This window comes from Dermacentor albipictus, chromosome 10, assembly GCF_038994185.2.
Source record: "Dermacentor albipictus isolate Rhodes 1998 colony chromosome 10, USDA_Dalb.pri_finalv2, whole genome shotgun sequence".
NCBI classification, from domain to species: domain Eukaryota; kingdom Metazoa; phylum Arthropoda; class Arachnida; order Ixodida; family Ixodidae; genus Dermacentor; species Dermacentor albipictus.
The window spans coordinates 39514653-39533968 of record NC_091830.1 but is presented as its reverse complement, the minus strand read 5'-3'; the positions used below and the strand labels follow the sequence as shown (position 1 = coordinate 39533968).

At 43.4% G+C, this 19316-nt stretch overlaps 1 protein-coding gene and 1 long non-coding RNA gene across 6 annotated transcripts in view; one reads left to right on the top strand and one right to left on the bottom strand.

The window, feature by feature from the left end:
- The window catches only part of LOC135907326 (uncharacterized), a 240408-nt gene that overhangs the window by 73363 nt on the left and 147729 nt on the right, over positions 1-19316 (top strand). For both annotated transcript variants that reach the window (XR_010565977.1, XR_010565976.1), the window contains exon 3: positions 3851-3986. This is a non-coding gene — a long non-coding RNA (uncharacterized lncRNA). The remainder of the gene's footprint in view (positions 1-3850; positions 3987-19316) is intronic.
- LOC135907323 (uncharacterized) overlaps positions 1-19316 on the bottom strand; it is a 175118-nt gene that overhangs the window by 53692 nt on the left and 102110 nt on the right. The window lies entirely within an intron of this gene.

Genomic DNA, 19316 nt, shown 5'->3' with positions numbered 1-19316 from the left:
AATTCTTGGTGCTTGACTTTTTTGGCAATCAGCGTTGTTGTTGCCCTCAATTTCGGCAAAGTTCATAATCGAGCTTAGTTTATTATTTTCTTCTGCGGATGCCTTCCTTCAGGTTGAGTAGCTTCGATTTCCCACTTCGACGTGCTAAATCATTATCTTTTAAATTACGAGTATGCGAGCACCACTGAAGCAGCAGTCTTTCTTTCTGTAAATGGCCTTTTGCCATTTATGCCACTTTTGTAACAGTATAACAACTCCGCCAACCCCAACTTCATTCCATGGACGCACACGAGCACGTATGTAAGCACGCGCACACCCAAAGAATATACACATAGAAACACATTAACAGACATGCGGCAAGTCTCTGTCTTGAATTTGAAGTCAAATGAAATAGCGCTTGCATAAAGCTGGGACAATTGGTTCTCCGGTAGCCGCCCAAACAAAACATGGATTTTGTTCTACGGCACCAAGAGCAAGAAATTCAATTCCCATGGGCAGGACAATCTCGAAAGAAAAGCGATTCTGTCTATTCCATTTGGCATGCAGCTCCAAGTTCGCCTCTAGGTTTTCGAATCTTCGTGCGTCCATGAGCCAAGCGTTGTGCACGCTACGCTGCTTCCGGAAGTTCTCGCGTCGAAAGTGGGCTTCCTTATTTTGAACTTTTAGCAAAAACAATATTGCGACCACGCGCTCGAACGGTTTCTGTCGTTCTCTCGTGGGACCTTTAAGCGAACAACATTGATGAGAACGGTCTGTGGTGTCTACACAACCGTGTTCTCTTGTTTCTTTGGAATAATAATAAAGAGAGGCAAACGCAATGCCGAGTTAAGACTATAGGCAGTGTAAAACAACGAAAAAGCGCAGTGGCGTGTTTACTTTCCTCTATCGTGAAGGTCCCCAAGGTTGTCCAATAAGTCAAAGTGTACGAAACTTTATCTTACAGCCGGAGGGCCTTTTGGAAACTTTCGTTGCCTCTATAGGCACCCTGGGCAAAGTGGGAAGCCTTTGTGTTCGACATTTTTAGTTCAGCGTAAGTACATTTATTGTGGAGCTTTGTGTACGAGGAGACTTCTCGTGCAATTGCTACGGCGAAGGTTTGTTTGACCTACGAGTTGAGCTTGTGCGGGACCCAGTGTGATATGTGGTGCACGATGTTTCTGCTGCAAACGCCATGCGGCATCTAAACAATTTACCAATCCTTGTTAAGAGAAGAACGGGAATTTTTTTCTTTCGGCAAAAGGGTCCGAGACGACCAAAGCGATGTTAGTTGGGTAGAGAAGGCTTCAAGTACCATGCTTGGTCTGGGTTCGTTTGAAATGACAAATTTTCTTCGCCAAATGTTTTTCTCTATGCTTCTTGCTTGATGATGTTTTTCCTGTTGTTCATAGTTTCGTGAAACATGGGAACTGCATACTTATATATGATAAATGTTTACTAGTTGAAAGACGAGAAGTGAATATGACAAAAGCTTGAGTAATTTGAGATTTCTTTCTCTCATTGACTAGTTCCGCTCTTCTAATCATACGTTCCTTGTGAATATTTAAAACGGACTTTCAATAGCTTTTGATTTTACAATAACAGTGCTATTATATGCAAAAACATGTATGGCCTTTCTGTTACCACTCGATATGAATGTTAAGCAGAAGGAGAGAAATAATCCATACAAAGGCAGGCAGGTTAACCAGATGTAGTTCCAGTGGGCTACCCTTCCCGGGAGACAATAAGAAAAAGAGAGTGGAAGAGGGATAGAGAGGGAGAGACAGACGAGCACAAAGCGCGTACACTATAGAGCTGTAGGGGCCGGCGTTCTTGACGTTTATCTTTGCGTAAATTGTCTTTGAGTATTTGGTTCTTGCTTGTGTTATATTCTGTTCATTGCCGAATTTAGTTACTATGTGAAATTTCCCAATGTTGACATTTTAAGCCAATCAGAAAAACCGTAACAACCCTTTCAGCCGATCAGAGCTAACAAGATGGTGACTTAGACCTAATCGTGGTGCGTGACAATGTGCAAAATAAGACTTCCGGTATTTCTAATTACATTGTGCTTACCTTCGACGGCCCTCTGGTGAGTAATACGGATATTCGGGAAGGTATTAGGCCCTCGCCTCCCCCCTCCCCAATAAAAAGAACATTTCCGATAAGATGGAAGCTTGAAGTGATGAACGGAGGTGAAAGCAAAAATATCGCTTGAGCGAACATTTCTTTCGACATAGCGACTTGTCATTGTCAGCGTATTGTCCTATATTTTGGTGCTTGCATTCTTTTTTTTTTCACCATGCCCTAAAACGAATGAGCATTGTCAGCGATTTTACAAAAAGCGAATGCATTGGTGTCTGTACTGGCGATATGTAAAAATGTTCGAATTGTATAAGAAAAGCTTTACACTCAGTGTGTATTCGAATCTAAGAGACGTGTTTTACTGCATTGATTTTATTTATTTTTCTTGTTGCGCAATTTTCGCAACTCGTTAGAGAAAACATATCAGCTGAACTTCACCTGTGTCATACTGAACTTCATTTTTTGTTAGAATTTTATGGGATGAATGCCAGTGCTGAGCTTGCCGTATTTTGCATACATAGTGGTCTCTTACGAAAGCTTCGATACCGCCAACTTTCATTACGGCAACGACAACTGATTTGTGGTGTACTTTGTTTATTCGATAAATTATCGATAAATTTACTGTTTGAAGAAAACGTTTTATTTTCGTTTTTACTTACGCGCGAATGATGAATGGAGACAGGTGGGGGCTCTTTTTAATTTTACTTTATGTGCCTCCCGCGTGTTAGGGTATCGGGCATTTCTTTAAATACATTTACGCACCAGCTTGTCGTAAATTTTTCTGGAGACAGCAAGGTAATCCGTCACGTTATTTTCGTCCACATAGTTTTCTACATTAGTATATCCGTCCAACCAACCTATTCTGTTTGAGGGTCCGCAAAACTCATCTTAAGGTTTCGACTCTAGTGCTTCCATCTTGTAGCGTTGCTTTTACCGTGCGTTTAAAAATCAAAGTGTCTGAAACAGCAGCAAAAATTTTAACGACGAACAGCAGTCCACAGCGCTCGCCGAATATGTGCGGGCATTTTGTTTTGCATTTCAGTTCAGTGTACAAAAACGTGTCCAATGAGTATTTGAAGACCATGCGTTAAGCCAAAAAGAAAAAAAATACAACGCTTGCAGTGATTAGAGCCCAGAACTTAGACGAATATGACCACAACTATACAGCAGCCGGCACTCATTTAAGCAAACTATGCTGGCAGGAAATGTATCTCTAGTGAAGTAGTTATTAAAAGATGTGGTTTTACGACTAACTTCATATAAAGGTCGTGTGTGTGAGCGTTGGGGCACCGCATATTGTCGGTATGCAAGCTGAAATAGTATATATCATATTTGTGGCAGTTTATTTTGTATTATACTTCCAGCTCAATGTATTTGCCGAATATAAGTTGTACAATTAGAAGTATTTTTGACGTAGCGTGTATACGTTATTTTGGCTCAAAATGTTTCTGAACTCGGCTTGATGTTCGAAATGAAGATGCACTTGGGGAAGCTTCACTTCACGCTTGCTTTACATTGCTTCACGAGGCCCAGCGTACGCACAGCCAAAGAAAATTCCGCATGTCGGTCTATTCTGTTGCTCTGTTTTGTGTTAGCTTACGCGGAGCAAAATATCGTAAAGATTTTATGTTCATTTCGATGTCGAAAGCAGAGGAAAACGGATAAAATATTTGTCGCAGTAATTCGCAGCTCCGCAGACCAGTGGACAAACATAACCATGAATGCTTCTCCTGAATGCATTTTAGTGTTTCGAACACTGGAGACTAACAACACTCTTATGTATATGCAGGCTCCAACATGAAGATACGTCAGTCAACTTTAACTCCTGGAACGATATATCTGTGTTCGAAGATGCGTCGCACGATAACACCATTGTCGCCAACAGAAGTCGTAACACAACATTTGGGTCAACAACCGGAAAACGGGTAAGCTTTATCGCGCTTGAAAATGCGCTAGCAATGCCTACTTTTACGCCTACGTGTGCTCTTACTGCGCTTATTCATTCTACAAAACATCGTTCTTTCGTACTCTTGGCATTTGCCTAAAGCAGCGAGCAAATGTTCGAAATGGCCCAATTAGGACGTTCCCCGTGCGACGCCGTAGCGTCGCATCGTGTTTAACGACCGAGCGTCCAACGCCGCCTCGGGCAACCTGTTGGCAACTAGGTCCTGCAAGCGTCTCCGTCTGGGAGGGTCGGTTCCTGGAGGCACCTACAGAGGACGTTGCAAAGATTACGGCTGAGCTACAGGAGCTGCGCATAGCTTGATTCGCCGAGGCCATGTCGTAAAGGATTTTTAACAGGCGGCCTTTTCGGGATCCAGCGAAGACAAACGAACTAAACAATGTCTTGAAGACCCATGCTCTCCTCTGTTTTTGTGGCGTCATCAGGCGGACTCATAAAAGCTGCTCCCGCTCCGCACCTCTCACAAATAGCGATAGCCAGTGACGATGCAATGAAAACGGCCGTCTGGCTGGCTCTTAACCTCGTTTTTTTTAAAGGGAAGTTTACGCTTGCCGTTCTCTGTGCATGTCATACGGTGACTGTGCCCCTTCTCCCTAGGAACGCGTTCCGTGAATTGGGACGTAAACACACTTCGTCTCGCTGATGTCTCTGGGTATTTCAGCACTGAGCTGAAACAATCCCTGCTTTGTACACCGTAGAAACGCCGGCGCAGCATCTCTGAGAGGATGTAACAGCGACTACGTGCATGTTTTAAAGTGGGTGCGTGGAACTCTGAACTGCCTTCGCGTCCGAAATGGTTATTTCGTGCGCCCCCTCCCCCCCCCCCCATCCGGGTTGTTGACCAGTGCGTACCGTTGCCGCGAATGAAAAGGCGAACCGGAAATATGCTGATCAGAATGCCCGTTGTAAATGTATATCTGAATGCAACATGGCGATCGCTAATTTGCCCGATTTCGATCAAGTTGTGTCCCCAAATGTAGGTTTTTCAGCGTGAATTGACGCAATATTACAGCTCGGTGCAAGCAAACACAATGATGCATCTCAGCTGTGACCTGTTTGATGGCGATTTTTACTGATGCTGACACACAAATCCTTACACAATACACAAGTCCTTACACAAATCTGCTGTGGTCATTAATACAAGAGAAAAGGACCACAAAGAAATTTGCGTAAAAAGTATGGATGATATATGTTCTTCATGATAAGGAATAAAGGACGCGTAGGTACGGTTTGGTTCTACAAATATAGTAGCGCTGTAAAGAGGACGAATGTGACCGACACTACAGAAGCACTCATCTTTAACACTGTGTGCAAGTAACTCATTTTGCAAGAGCCATCCAATTTATGGTCCATCATTCTTCTTGGTAAGCGCCATAATTTAGGGGTCGTCATCATCGTCATCTTATTCATTTCTGCGCTCACTGCTGCCACAGCGTTGTCGTAATCGTGACAATGATGATGATCGTCATCATTACAATGATTCTGTTTGATGTCGCATTTTATATTAGCATTCTGTTAATTTTGCCGTGAGTACAACGCGGTTACTATCATGGCTTGATGCGATGACGTAATACGGAATACAACCGAGAAATTTTACTAATAATACAGAGAAACGCCCCTGTTCTTCTTGCTGTCAGCGCACGTGTCATTCTTTTTCCTAGCCTGAGTTCCGTTATCGGGCTACTGCCGTATCAAATATTTGCCATGAAGTTTGTTCCCACTGCCGGTAAGATTGAACTCATTATAAACGTATAGGCTAACATGGCAGGCGCGTCTCTGCCATGCTTCAGCCGCGATCATGCATTTCAAGGAGGTGCGATCTTCCTGAATTTCAAGTAAAAAATTATTCATATTACTGACGATCCTTACATCCCCGTAAAGGTGGGCGTTCTTGCGAAAAGGTGCTATCTCAGTCCAGAAGGAAGCATGGCGTGCTTCTTAAACAGCGGCCCACCAAAACCTCTCTGCCATCTTTGACACAAAAGCCTTAGAGCTTCCGCCACTAGGTGCCATTATGCCTATAAAGGCTTCCGCTATTCGGCGAGAGCACAGTTGAGTTACGCTCGCTTCGAAAGACGCGAAATGCTTCATCTCGCAAGAAGGAGTAGGTACATGACGAGGAAGTAACTTCACAAAGGTTCACCTCTGCTCGTGTACGCGAACAAAAGCTTGCGATCAGAAACACGCAGACGCTGACAGAACCGCCTTTGTGAAGCCCGTCTTGATGTGTGCGTATCAGCGGGTCAGCGTTATCTGGCAGGTTGTTGTTTGCCTCACTTAGGGTCCGCCTATTAAACCCATACAGAGTTGACGAAACCTGTGCTTAGGAGTGTAGTAGAGGAAACGCATAAAGATGGTGTCCAAGCCTCATACTGATTCGTGAAAGGCGTGGGCCCCTGTAATAGTGCAGATAGTTAACCTGCCGTATACAGGCTGGTATTATGGCATGGTAGCGACGTCATGAAAGAGCGTGACACTACAAGTAGCGTGACGATGTCTTGTGAGGTTCTGTCGAACGAATAATGTGCTAAAAGGCCGCCTTATCGAGTCAATCATAAAGTACGAATCAAAGCAATATAATGGGTCTGCTCAGACCTCATAGAGTTATCTGACGAGACTACTTCCTTAAAATATAAACTGCAGAAAGTTTACTTGAAAGCAGCTACGGTCAGTGTCATCCCCACCTCTGCAACTCCTTACCACTTGTCGACGGAACCCAAATACGGCAACCGTATTACGTACATGTGTAGCGAACCTGCCCATCAAATAAGGGGGAATTGCGTATCTCCCTGGCGTTCTTCAAGTATTTCGAGTTCCTGTTCGCGTTGGTGCAGGGCTACTTTAGATTGCGCAACAGCGCACGATATTAGTGACAAGACATGCGTAGGGCCTTAACAGCTGTGAAATGCTCGTCAGGTGGTAAGAGGCGTCACCTCCTGACAGCTGTACCATTCAGCCACCATCGCTATCATGCTACGCATAAGACTATAGAGCACGAACTACTGTGTATCAACATCGTTATCGTAACACGATGATGAAAGCACGTGGAAAACACACCTCTTTACCATCAGTCTGCCTTGTTATCGAAGCATATCATATAGAGAACATTCTTTTTCATGAAAAGGGAGACAGACAAGGCTAATGAGCGTAGTTCTAACCTTCCTTGGCGGTGGTTGGGAGGGAGCGGGATCTGGGACAATGAGAGAACGGTTTGTGTGATGACTGACAAACCGAACAATAGAGCGGTTAACTTGCTTGTGCTACACGCAGTGCGTACACATTACGCGGTACGGGCAGCTTTTGTAGTAAGCATGTCACAGGCCAATTTTCTCTTTGCCGCTCCCACAAGTGCACAAGAACGAGTGCCATTATGTATGCGCGTCTACGTAATAAAAGCTATCAGCACGCCCTGTAAATTAGGTTTGCATCGCCATTTTCTTATCAATTCATGGTGCAATTTGCCTATCTGTCTAATATCCCACGTACACAAGAATCCGGGTTCGTTATTGCTTTAATCGACTGTTTCTTATGTTTTTTTGCATCACGCGTAGGGCATTGTAAGAATGCGCACGTAACGAGCGCAAGGTGCCCTGGTCTGACGGTTACAAAACAAGGCAGAGAAGGAAAGGGAAACCACCTACTCTTCAAATACATAGGCACCACCAATCGTTGCCTTCGCATCCTGTGCGAGTGCGCGAGCGGGTGGGCAGACAAAAGAATCACGCTGAAAGGAGTCCTCATTGTTTGAGAGAGTACGGCACCGGGTTCCCTTCAGAACTCCCCCGCTGGGCGACGCGGTAATCGCTGCTTGTCGGTTTCCCGCTGAGTGTTCAGTGTGTGGGCGGGCTCCTTGGCAAAAGGCGACGACGGCCTGGGCCTCCACGCTCGCAGTAATGACGACCTGTTCCCTCTTCGCGCCAGAATTGTATGGCTATTATACACGTCTTTGTACGAGGCCGGGCTCGTCAGGCTCGCAGAGGTGGGGAAGAATAAAGGAAAATGAAGCGTGCATACAAGTGCTGCTGCTATGCCGCGTCGTTGTCAACGTTTCTTGTCGGCCTTATTGGCATGGTTGTTTGGTGGTATTTGCATGCTCGGCGTCCATTAGCCCCGTTTCTTTGCTTGGTGAAGATGATTCGGAGGACCGCGCTCGCCGTCTGCTATGCTAAGCGTGCCATAACGGCTGAGGCAAAGAGAGAGAGAGACAGTGAGGGAGAGAGATTTCTCTCTGCTTATTATTGTCTGTTCGTCTGGTGCTGAGGGTTGTATTAGCGTTTCGTAAACAGACATCTGGCGGTGACGACCGCTGCTGACGTCGCCATCCTGTTCGGAGCAACGTCGGACGAGATGTTGACTCTTTGCGCTTAGAAGCGTGATGTTGGCGAATTTAGGAGGGAATGACCAAGCAACTATGGAATATCCGTTTGCGCCCTTGTAGCATTAGTTCCGGTTTCGAATTTTGCGAAGGATCAATTGGTTCTTTTCATACTACCTGCATCTGAGGAATAATAGGCGCTTGCTCAAGCAATTTGTCATTTTGAGAACTTTCTCAAAAGCCAATGTTTCCTGTATGTTTCGTGAGGATTGCACTGCGATGACAATGATGACAATATTGGAGGTCAATGACTCTAAGAAGTAGCTCTTCAGAATTTCAAATAATACTTTCATGTAGTTAAATAATGCACTCTAAGCTGAAGTAGATTTTTTTGTGAAACACATATTCGACGAAATATTAATCTAACCCTTTTCAATCCGAACTCCGCCATAACAACCATATGTCTTTCTTTTGATAACAAGGCCTGCCATATTGCCGGAAAGCAGCCTACCGATAGTGATATATTTGTCCTAAAACCCTAGTTATTGGAAAAGACTTGCATGTTTGCTACTGCAACGAGTCGCACTGATCGAAAATGTACCCATGCGCATACATTTTGTTCATCATTTCAGTTATGGCATGTCGGTTGATACTACAATGCTCTTTTCATTTCGTCTGACGTCTAGGCAGCATCTAGACAGCTAGACATCTGTTTATTTCTTCATTCCTTCAACACATTGGACACAAGCAAGTAGTTATGTTCTCATGTTAGAGCGAATAAGCAATGTTCATGTTTCTCAAGTGCATTCTTCCGAAATGAAAATGCTTGCAAGGAAGCGCAAGAGGTGTTCTTTCTTGATTAACCCGGGTACCTCGAGCTTGTCCCCAATACAAAAACCCTTTCAGGTTTATGTCATTAACATGTAGTGCACTCGTCCTAAGCAGATCTCGTGCCTGACCTTACAAGCATTACCGTTTTGTGAATATATGTCAATAAACGAACCTGCGATATTTACATATATTTTGCCATTCTGTGTTCATACTTCTATTTTCCATCCACATTTGATTGCTTTTCCTAAATATTCTATACATGCCACTACTTTCTTCATTTGTACTACTCCCGATTGTAATTCCCACCCATCTAATATCTCTCGATGGCATTGCCGTTTCTATAAATAACTTTGTATCGCTGAACTTAACAATAATCGCGAGAACTAAAAAGAAAGCAAACTGCGGAGCCGTTCGTCATGGGTTTATACTGAAGTTCCGCGAGGTATGGAGAGGGCGAGTGATCGAACCAAGCTTCGGAAACACAAAGCGTATCCTTTTGAACGGCCGCGGGCAGTGCTTCGATTGAAAGCGCTAGTCTAGGCTACACGCTTGCTTCGCTCTCTGCCTAAGCACAAACAGGCCACACTCAACTGGCGCGCACTGGATCCGGGAGTGCCCCACGCATCACGTCGCTTGGGCGATTCTCTCTTTCCCTTTTGCTTTCCTTCTCTCCTCCCTGGCCGTTAAAGCCCGTTGCGATTCGTTGCCGACTGAACGCGTTCCCTCGTGGGCGCGCACTTAACAAACGAGTCGCCAACGTCCTTCGGAGCTACGGCAAGCGCCGTGTGGCAGCAGAGGCAATGTGCCTGCGTTGGGGAATAGCATTCACGGCTAGCGCCGAAGCTGCTGTGCAGAGCTCTCTCTCTCTCTCTCTCTCTCTCTCTCTCTCTCTCTCTCTCATTCGAGCAACAGGGAGTTGAGTTTGGCAAAAAAGCCGGTGGACAATGAGAGAGAGAGAGAGAGAAAGAAAATGCGCACGTGCTAGGTGCGGTTCGGTGGTGTTTTAACTAATTGCGACCTGTTCGGGAAAAATTTTACCCCACGATTCAACGGCTCCAGCGTGTACTTCGCTTCGCGATAGCCTCTCGTGCCACCTGAACTTTCGCCACGCAAACTGAAACTCTCAACTGTTGCACGCAAGAGCGTTCTTTGTTTTGGCTGTGCTCTGTAACGTTGCGTGCACCCCCGGTGCTAAACGCTCTCTTCAATCACCCGGAGAGTTCAAAGGAAGAGAAAAAGAAAAGCAACCTAATGAAAAACCCCAACGAGTGAAACGAGGTAGTAAGCGAGAGCTAGAGAGAAAGAGAGAAATGAAGGGAAATGAGGTAAACGAAAGGGACGCGTAGTTTGTTTGAGAGCGGCTTTTAGAGCGTGCGGAGAAAAATAATGAAAAAAAAAATAGAAAGGAGCTTTTCGAGAAATGAGTACGCGTGGAGTGCGTACGGTCGCTATAGTTTCAGTTACGACGAACGACGTTTGCAACGCATTATACTGGTCTCCGAACCAGTGTTCTGTGTTTGTCCGTGTTCAAAGAACCTGCTGCGAACGGCTTTTTCATGTGTAAAACTTCAAACACACTTTGGATAGCCCGGCTTCATTTGGTTCAGAGTTTTATCACCCGGTTTATCTTGCACTGACAGCTAGCTTGGCGTAGTAATTAGCTTGCACCGTCAATGTGTTTTTGTTTTCAGAAACTCTGCTGGGAGGACGTTCTACTTGGGTGGAAAATCACGTGTCCAGAGGAGGGGGGCAAGCTTACAGCATTTACGCTTGGGAATAGGCTGAATCATTTGTTTTAGTCGCTAAAGTTGCGCACTGGAAACACTGCAGTAGAAATCGCCGTAGACCGTAGACACGGATTACGAAGAACACTGCAAAGCAAGAAGCATGTATACATAGGTTAACATATGGCTGCCTGGGCATGGCGTTTGGAATTAAACGTAGGGCGAAACTTATTTCCGCTTGATTTACGACGCCCTCACAAACAATTGGTCGACCTCGCAATTCATAGATTTCAGCCGTCTGCTGGCTTGCTAGGCACGCCTGTTTATGTGGCCTAGTGCGTTCTTCATTAAGCACGTGGTGGCGCAGCCGATGGGGAGGGGTGGCGCCACCTCATCAATGTATAAAATGAGCGTGTTCATGACGTTCCGGGATCAACAAATGGTATAATGCTTTCACATTTCCGCACGTGAGCAATGTTAAGTATCCCTGCCGAATGTTTTGATAAACTAGTACATCCTACCCACGGCAAGGCAATTCAGATGTTAAAACATTTGACTGCTTACTCTGAGAAGAAGCTGATTGAGTTTAAGATAATAACATGTGTACCTGGAGTACAGCAGCATTATAAGAATGTTATCAATATGATTCTTATGCTCTCAGTGATAGCTTGATTAAACACTTTCCCCAGTAAGATATATAGTTTCACAAAAGAGGCAAATCAATAACGAACGGATGACGTTAGTATCGACTGCGCGTTGGTGCAGGCAGCGCTGCTAATAAATGTCCTAAATACCTTTGTTGAATGTGGCTCGTAATCGCGAAGAAATTTAGCGGAAAACTATAACAGAGCTATCTGTGTTCGTGAATGTCAGTCAAGGAAAAGTTTACTTGGCTTATATTACGGTCCCTCAAAATGAGCTCTCGAGAACTCATTTGTGAGGTGACGTACAGCTGGTGTAATGACGATGGCGGGATTACTCGGAGTTTGTTTGCTAAGCCATGCTCAGCTGAGTTCAGCGTGCCTCAGGGGAGAAACTTCCATTGCATAAAATAAAAATGAAAGCTACGGCACCGAGCTTGGCATGGAGAGCGAGGGGCACCAGTCAAGATAACTTGTAAGAAGTGTGAAAGCTTGTGACAAAAAAAAAAACCTGTGTTACATGCGACGAACCTTCTTCCTGATATTGCTCTGACGACCTACTTTTCGAGGCTTCCAAAATTTCGTCAGAAGACGACAGAAGAAATTAATATGCAGGTTTTCAACGACGTTGCCCGTTTACTTTTCTGAGGTACCAAGGGCCCAGCGGGCATGAAAATATTGCATTGAAGTATAGAACTTTGTGTGAGTTTACGAAAGAGATTGCTCAGTTATGCGCGCATGATGTACCCATGAGCGAAAAGAAAAAAGTAAATGCTTCGCGCGAATGGTCGTTACTTTGTTGGAAACTTTCTTTCAGCCTTGGTGCTTGCTTTTCTTCCCCGTAAGCGACGATTTAGGTTCTAGAAAAAAAGAGTGACGCAACACTTTCCATTGAGAGCACTAGAAGAGTGGAATAGCAGCTGTCACCTGCCTTGAAGTGATGCGCGGAAAGTTCATTGCTCCAGATGAAAGGACTGCATTAAGAAAATGTTAATTGTGTGGGAAACATTCATTAGAAACCCTGCTAGGGAGCCAGTGAACCTATAAAAGCAATCGTCCGATGGAGAAATAACGTATTTGTTTCACCCTCACCTATAGAACAGAAAAGACGTAGCTCAAAGCTTAGTGCACCGTGGAGTAACACAGGCACGCAACCCGTTATACGCATATACGTCGTGCATTGTGTGTTTCAACAATCTACAAAAGCTGGCGGTGGGAACTCCGTCAGTTAGAGCGGGGTAGCAGAGACCGTCAGTGATAGTTCATGTTGATGCAGAAATCCAAGAAGGCACTATGCAATACATCTTGATAAAGTGCGTCTTTTATTGGTTTGTTGATGTTTTTACCGGTGACATTTTTGGTATGGGTAATATATTTACGTTTATCATTGCTCATACAAGCATAGAAACACCACAGGCGACTAGGGCTGAAAGGATGTCCCACAACCACTACCATTGCCATGAATGGCGCTCGCTAACACTCCCAGGATGAGGTCTAGTAACCGCACATGAAGGCTGACAAGCAGCAGTCGTGACCATAGCTTAGTCGGGCATAGTGCGCCTATTGCAGAAGGTGTGGGTTTCACTCCAACCGATGTGAAGTTGTGTTTTGGTCCTGTTTATGTTATCCTTATTGTCTCTATATTTGAATACAAATATGAGTGAATTTCTCTGTACGTTTCATGGACTTTTCATGTAGGTTTCACGGACCATATATATGTATGTATATATATATATATATATATATATATATAGTCATATAATGAGAAGCCAACAAACACTGACACCAAGTACAACATAGGGGAAATTGCATGTGCTTAATAAATGAAATAAACTAATGATAAATTAATGGAAATTAAAGTGGATGAAAAAACAACTTGCCGCAGGTGGGAACCTGCGGCAAGTTGTTTCCACCTGCGGGGGTTCCCACAGTGGTTCCCACCTGCGGCAAGTTGTTTTTTCATCCACTTTAATTTCCATTAATTTATTATTACTTTATTTCATTTATTAAGCACATGCAATTTCCCCCAGTTGGACTTGGTGTCAGTGTTTGTTGGCTTCTCATTATATGACTAATAATTTTCGGGTCCCTCGGTTAACCCCCTTTCTTCTCGTTTATATATATATATATATATATATATATATATATATATATATATATATATATATATACACATGTATATCCTGTGTGTCTACTTTATTTTCTGCGCGCATCTGTGAGTATATCTGTCACAATAGTTTTAACAAATTGTGTCGCTTCTCGGGCCTCTGTTAATTCCCGAAGTGGCCGTTACGTGCGTGATGTGAGAGCCTGTCAAGCTGCCTGTATAGCTGCTTTCTTTTTCTGACACTCTCAAGTCGTCACAACAAGAAATAAATTCAGGTGAATTGCATGAAATTGAATTTTCTCCCAAACGGAACTCCAGGCGAAGCCGCTTGTAAAAAGATAAATGATTGTAGATGGAGAGAGGATGAAGGCACAGCTCGACAGGTCACGTCACGCAAACATAATAAGCAAGTACATCCGATGGGAGTGGGGTCCTGTAGTTGACAAGAATTGTAACAGACCTTTGGTAGACTCGTATCAAGGTAGAATTATACCTTGTTTGGAGATAATGAATCACTCGGTGTAGTCCAAGGAACAACGGGCTGCTATAACTTGCTGATGAACAGAGAGCGACATTTGTTGAAAGTTGTGCTTTGTAACAGCTAGTGGTCGTAAAGTACTAAAACGAACCATCTGGCATGCCACTGCCAATATCTTGTCAGAAGGAAAAACCTAGTCTCAAAACACAAAGGGCAAGAAGAGAGGTTCACACCACAACGACTGGACTATCAACTGAGCTTTCAGCTCAGTTGATACTCTAGTCGTTGTGGTGTGAACCTCTCTTCTTGTCCTGTGTGTTTTGTGACTGGTTTTTTCCTTCAAATACGTACCAACTGGCCCCGATTTCAGCCCTCCTGCAAATATCTTGTCCATCCGAACATTTGGCCTCAGTGGCGTCCAAGAAGAATGTATTGAACCAGGAGATCTAGAGGCCCTACGTTGCGGGGCATGGCATACACACCTGTCCCAAGCGTTGCCTTAGCGAGAGCACTGCAATATTCAGCGTGGCTTTCAAATGATGCCACATTGGATTTGCAATTGACCAAACTCACCTTCGCGCTATTTTAGAAATCGACTGGCTTTCTCACGGCACCAGAAAGAACAGGACGTTTTAGTTATCGCGCGACTGGCTCGAAGGCCATTGAAAAATTTGCCTGAATTATTAATGGGCATTTTTTTACCGTATACAAGATCAATCATCAGCTGTGAAGGCCTCCCGCCTTGTCCGATTTGGTATTTGCATATATTAATTGGTTAGCAGGTGGTTAGCAAGTACATACGTGGACTACGTTCGCTCTCTCTTTGTTTAACCGCTTTCATGCTCGAACTTTGTCAAGTAGACCGCGTGTCCGAGTGTTTCATCACTTTCCATTCGTTTGCAACTGAAGATATCGCATTAGGTCGTGGATGATTATGCAGGACGCTTTTGCTCATGCGGTTCTGCGTATCTTTGCCTCACACATCCTCAAAAACTTTTCCAGTGCTTGGGTGACACGACAAGCGCAAGTTTTGCATCATAAATTTATCCCAGGGGTTGTCGGGGAACTTGACGTAATACGCCTGTCTTTATTAATAAGCAACGTTTACCCATGGCTTCATTTGCCAAGGGGATTCCATATTCAATGCTTGTTTGTCCCGAATAATTATATATATATTTTTTTTTCCTCTTAAAGTACTGCTATGAAAGGGAGGACTATATTGAAAATGACTTATATCAGAAGCACTGCGCCATGATTTAATAAAGAGGTCCAATAGTCGAGTTAGCCGGCTTCATGCTGGGTACTCAGCAATGTTATAACCAGGCTTCATGACTTCTTTTGCTTTTGTGGTTGCAATAATAATAAGAACTCGCGTTCATGGCGGCCTGCATAACTAGTGTTTGCTGTGAACGCGACCTGGTGAAGGCGACACGTAACCCAGAAGGAGCGCCAAGTTTGCGGTTCACCTGAATTATCTTGGAGCTGTAGAACTTTATTTCTCATAATGGAAGAGCAAATGTAAACGCGAAATGGAAATTGTTCTCCGAACACGGAACAGACATCTTCCTAAAGATGGATGCCCTCTGTAGCAGATTCTCGTGAGTTTGCAACGAAGCCATTAGGAGGACGTCACGGTGCCGACAGCACCAGTGTCAGTCATCTCCGTATCCAATGTGGGCTTCTTCATACAGCCGAAGATAAAAAGCCGAGCTAAGTAAGAAATTAAGGCACCCAACTTCTTCACGTGACATTCAGATGGCATTTGAAGAAGCACCGAAAGTCGAAAGTAAATTAGGTACATATGACACTTATTGATGTATCTATGGGGCATCTTCCGCTTGTTTTATTTTATTTATAGCACTCGTCTTTTATTCTTGACTTGAATACACAAACCATACAACAAAACAATTTGAATGAGTAATATAAGCAAGAGTCTCGCCAATTCATACGGAATGTCGCCAAATACAACTGAGGCAAAAGACATTTTCTTATTTTGAGCAGCATCTTGGATTCTTGTGCTTCTCTCTAATGTGCCGCAATGACAAGTGAGTGATTGGCTTAGACAGTGAATACCGAATGTCACTTTCATATTACGAGCGCTTCTTAAAGCAAATGTATCAAATGTCCCCAAAGAGTGTGAATTTTGAGTTGAAATATTTCGCAACTGCACCCCCTCGCAGTCCATTCCGCTCCGTTTGCCTGAAGTAAAGCACATATACGTCTTGCCAACACGTCTTTTGCAATCATTGTGAGCAGCACAGTTAAACTGAGGAACGCTACAAGCTACGGCGCTCTCTCGAAGGCAAGCTCATAATTTAGAACATAGATCCTAATAAATCAAGAAGGCACCGATGACATATCCCAAACGAAAGCGCCAGGACAACGAATTTCGATAAATTTCGACAATCTGCTTTGAGGGGCTCTTCTACCCACATCACCCTTAATCTATGTCATGCAAATAACATATTTTATTGTATATTATTGTACTCCGCATAAGATAAAGAAAAAAAGATAGCCAAACGTCATACCTTTGCTGCTCGGTGTTATGAAAAAAATGAAGCCCTTTAATAAATTTATGAGAGAAACTGGCATGTTCTCCGCTTCCTCCGCAGCATGCAAGCCATCACAGTTTACTTTAACATGTCGCTATTCCAGAAGGCACCGTGTGTCTGGTTTCTTTTGTTTGACGTAAAGCATAAATTATTAGCCATATCTTTCATCATAAAATCTGTATTTTTTTGCTATTTTTTATACTTTCTCATTCCCAAGTACGAAATGGCATCGTGTCTTTCGCTGACATATGTCATCTGGAGGAACAAACGAAAAATATACCACTATAGACGCGAGGAAAAATGTCCTTACAAAAGTTTCCTGGCTGCCAGAGCTGTCATTTAGACAAATCTTTCGACATTACTTCTCCATTAATAACGAACGAAGCAACATTGAAGAAAGCTCTTGCCAATTTAGGAGACCAAGGCATAATTTCTTTTTGCTCAAAAATTTTGAACTGCATGGTATTGAGGCGCTTCTACAGTGTTACGGCCGCAAGCCGTCGATTAATCCTTCGTTGCATCAAAGCGCAGAGCAGAATTTAGGATGATTTTTAGATGAGGCAGAGAAAAATTCATGTATTAATGCCGCTATTTTGTAGAATAACCATTGCAGAGAAGTGCTCTAAGTATTTGCCTTAGAGGTGCCGCAAAAATGCCTTTCGGTAAGCCCTATAGTCATTTATTATAAACCGTTTCCTATGTTGACAAAAAAAAACACCCATGAAAAGTATAATCCAGATGTTGACAAAAAAAAAACTTTAGAAAAGTAAAAACGCGCACTAATAAAGAAATTACATGGCGACGCATCATGTTGCCAAACAAAACATATAAAACATAAAAATACGCAACGAAACATATGATAAAAAAAACTAAATTTCATATTACGTTCATGTACTGGTTGGTCAAAGAAAGTTCAAGTAGGCACTCTGAACATATAAACTAATGTATATCGTAGAACAAATTATCACAGCTCCCATAATGAACGTTTTATATATTATATCACACCCATCAAATATTCAAAAGTAGAATATTGAAAAACGATAGCGGTGGGACGCGGGGCACCCAGAAACACAAAAACAATTTCGACCTTCATTTTTGCCAAAGTAGAAGCAAAACTACAGGAAGTACTACACGCTGACGCCTCTTGAGCGCTCTAAATTCGAATGCAAGCCTTCAGCACCTCACTTTACTCGAACCTTCTTTATTTTTTGTTGTATTTCACCCGTTCGGCGTTGAAGTTCGTGGAAACAAATAACACGCTTGAATCCGCGTAATAACTTTGCGCGGAGAATTCTCACTGGGCAGAAAGAGGGTCTGGAAACCTGCGTCCAATGTTGCAAGCGAAACCCGATGCTCTTTGACGTGGCACCGCATGCCTCGTTTGTAATGCGACCCCTTCCACGACGCTGTAAAAGGCGGCCAAAAGCATTGACCGCTATGGGTGACACGTTTAATCAATATCGCGCGTGTTCCGTCATACAAGCGCTGCTCTTATTAAAACATGCATTAGTGAAGAGTCTTTTTATCGAGGACCATTACGACACAGGTAAATAATATTTTTACCTGCGAGCAAAATTGTGCGGTAACAATTAAGAGGACCCTTCCCCACGTGGCTGTATATCTAGGTAAAGAGGCCGTATCAATTTAAACTTATATATATATATATATATATATATATATATATATATATATATATATATATATATATATATATATATATATATATATATATATATATATATATCCACGTAATACAGCAGCACCCACTGAGTCCTTTTTTTCCCTTCAGCAGATCACCTGACAGTTCACCTTGATCGCTTCACTGCGTTGGCGTCACCTCTCTGACAAAGGGCAGATTCAGGGTGAAGAACTGGCAGTTTTATGTTGGTAAACTCGTGTAAGCTTACCAAGCGTCATGTCTGCATTAAGACAGGATAAAAATGGATTCGTTAGCCAAGTGAATGCGGGACTGTGGCTCAAATGGGAGCGGGTTTTCTTACGCGCTAGGAGTGGTACCCTCAGGCTGGGCTGTGACCGACTAACAAGGGTCGCAGGAAGCCAATGCTACCAATCAAGAAACTGTTACAAAGACAAGAACAAAAAGTGAAGAAAAGCACATGTATGTACATATATAAAGAAAGAGGTATTTTCACCCGTTTCTAATGACACTTCGTTAAATTTAATGGGATATGAGGACGGATCCGGGCATTGCTTCCAGGTGATCATTAACGAATGGCGTCACTACGGGTGCAATTTTACTTTCCTTCTTCAGCCTATGGTCGATAATTACTTAGCGGTAAGTGAACCTGCAATGACTTTTTTTTTCTAAGAAGAGAAATATCGGTCTTTCACGATATTCTGCATCGCTTTGCGGAGATCGCTTCCATAAGCTTCGGCACAGCGCTTCGGTTCACTACACAATCTTTGTTAGGTTGCCAGCCAGAAACCAAAATTACCTGTTTTAATGGCTACTAATAATCACGCGGTCGCCATAAAGTGTATAAGGTGAAGGCATTGTATGGTGACTCAGCATAAAAGAAAAAAAGTTTGTAACTTTCAACAAAAAAAGTCAAAGTACGTGAGGGCACTGCGGCACTGTGCATTATGAATTGAGTGAACATGACGGCTTCAAACGTTTTCCATG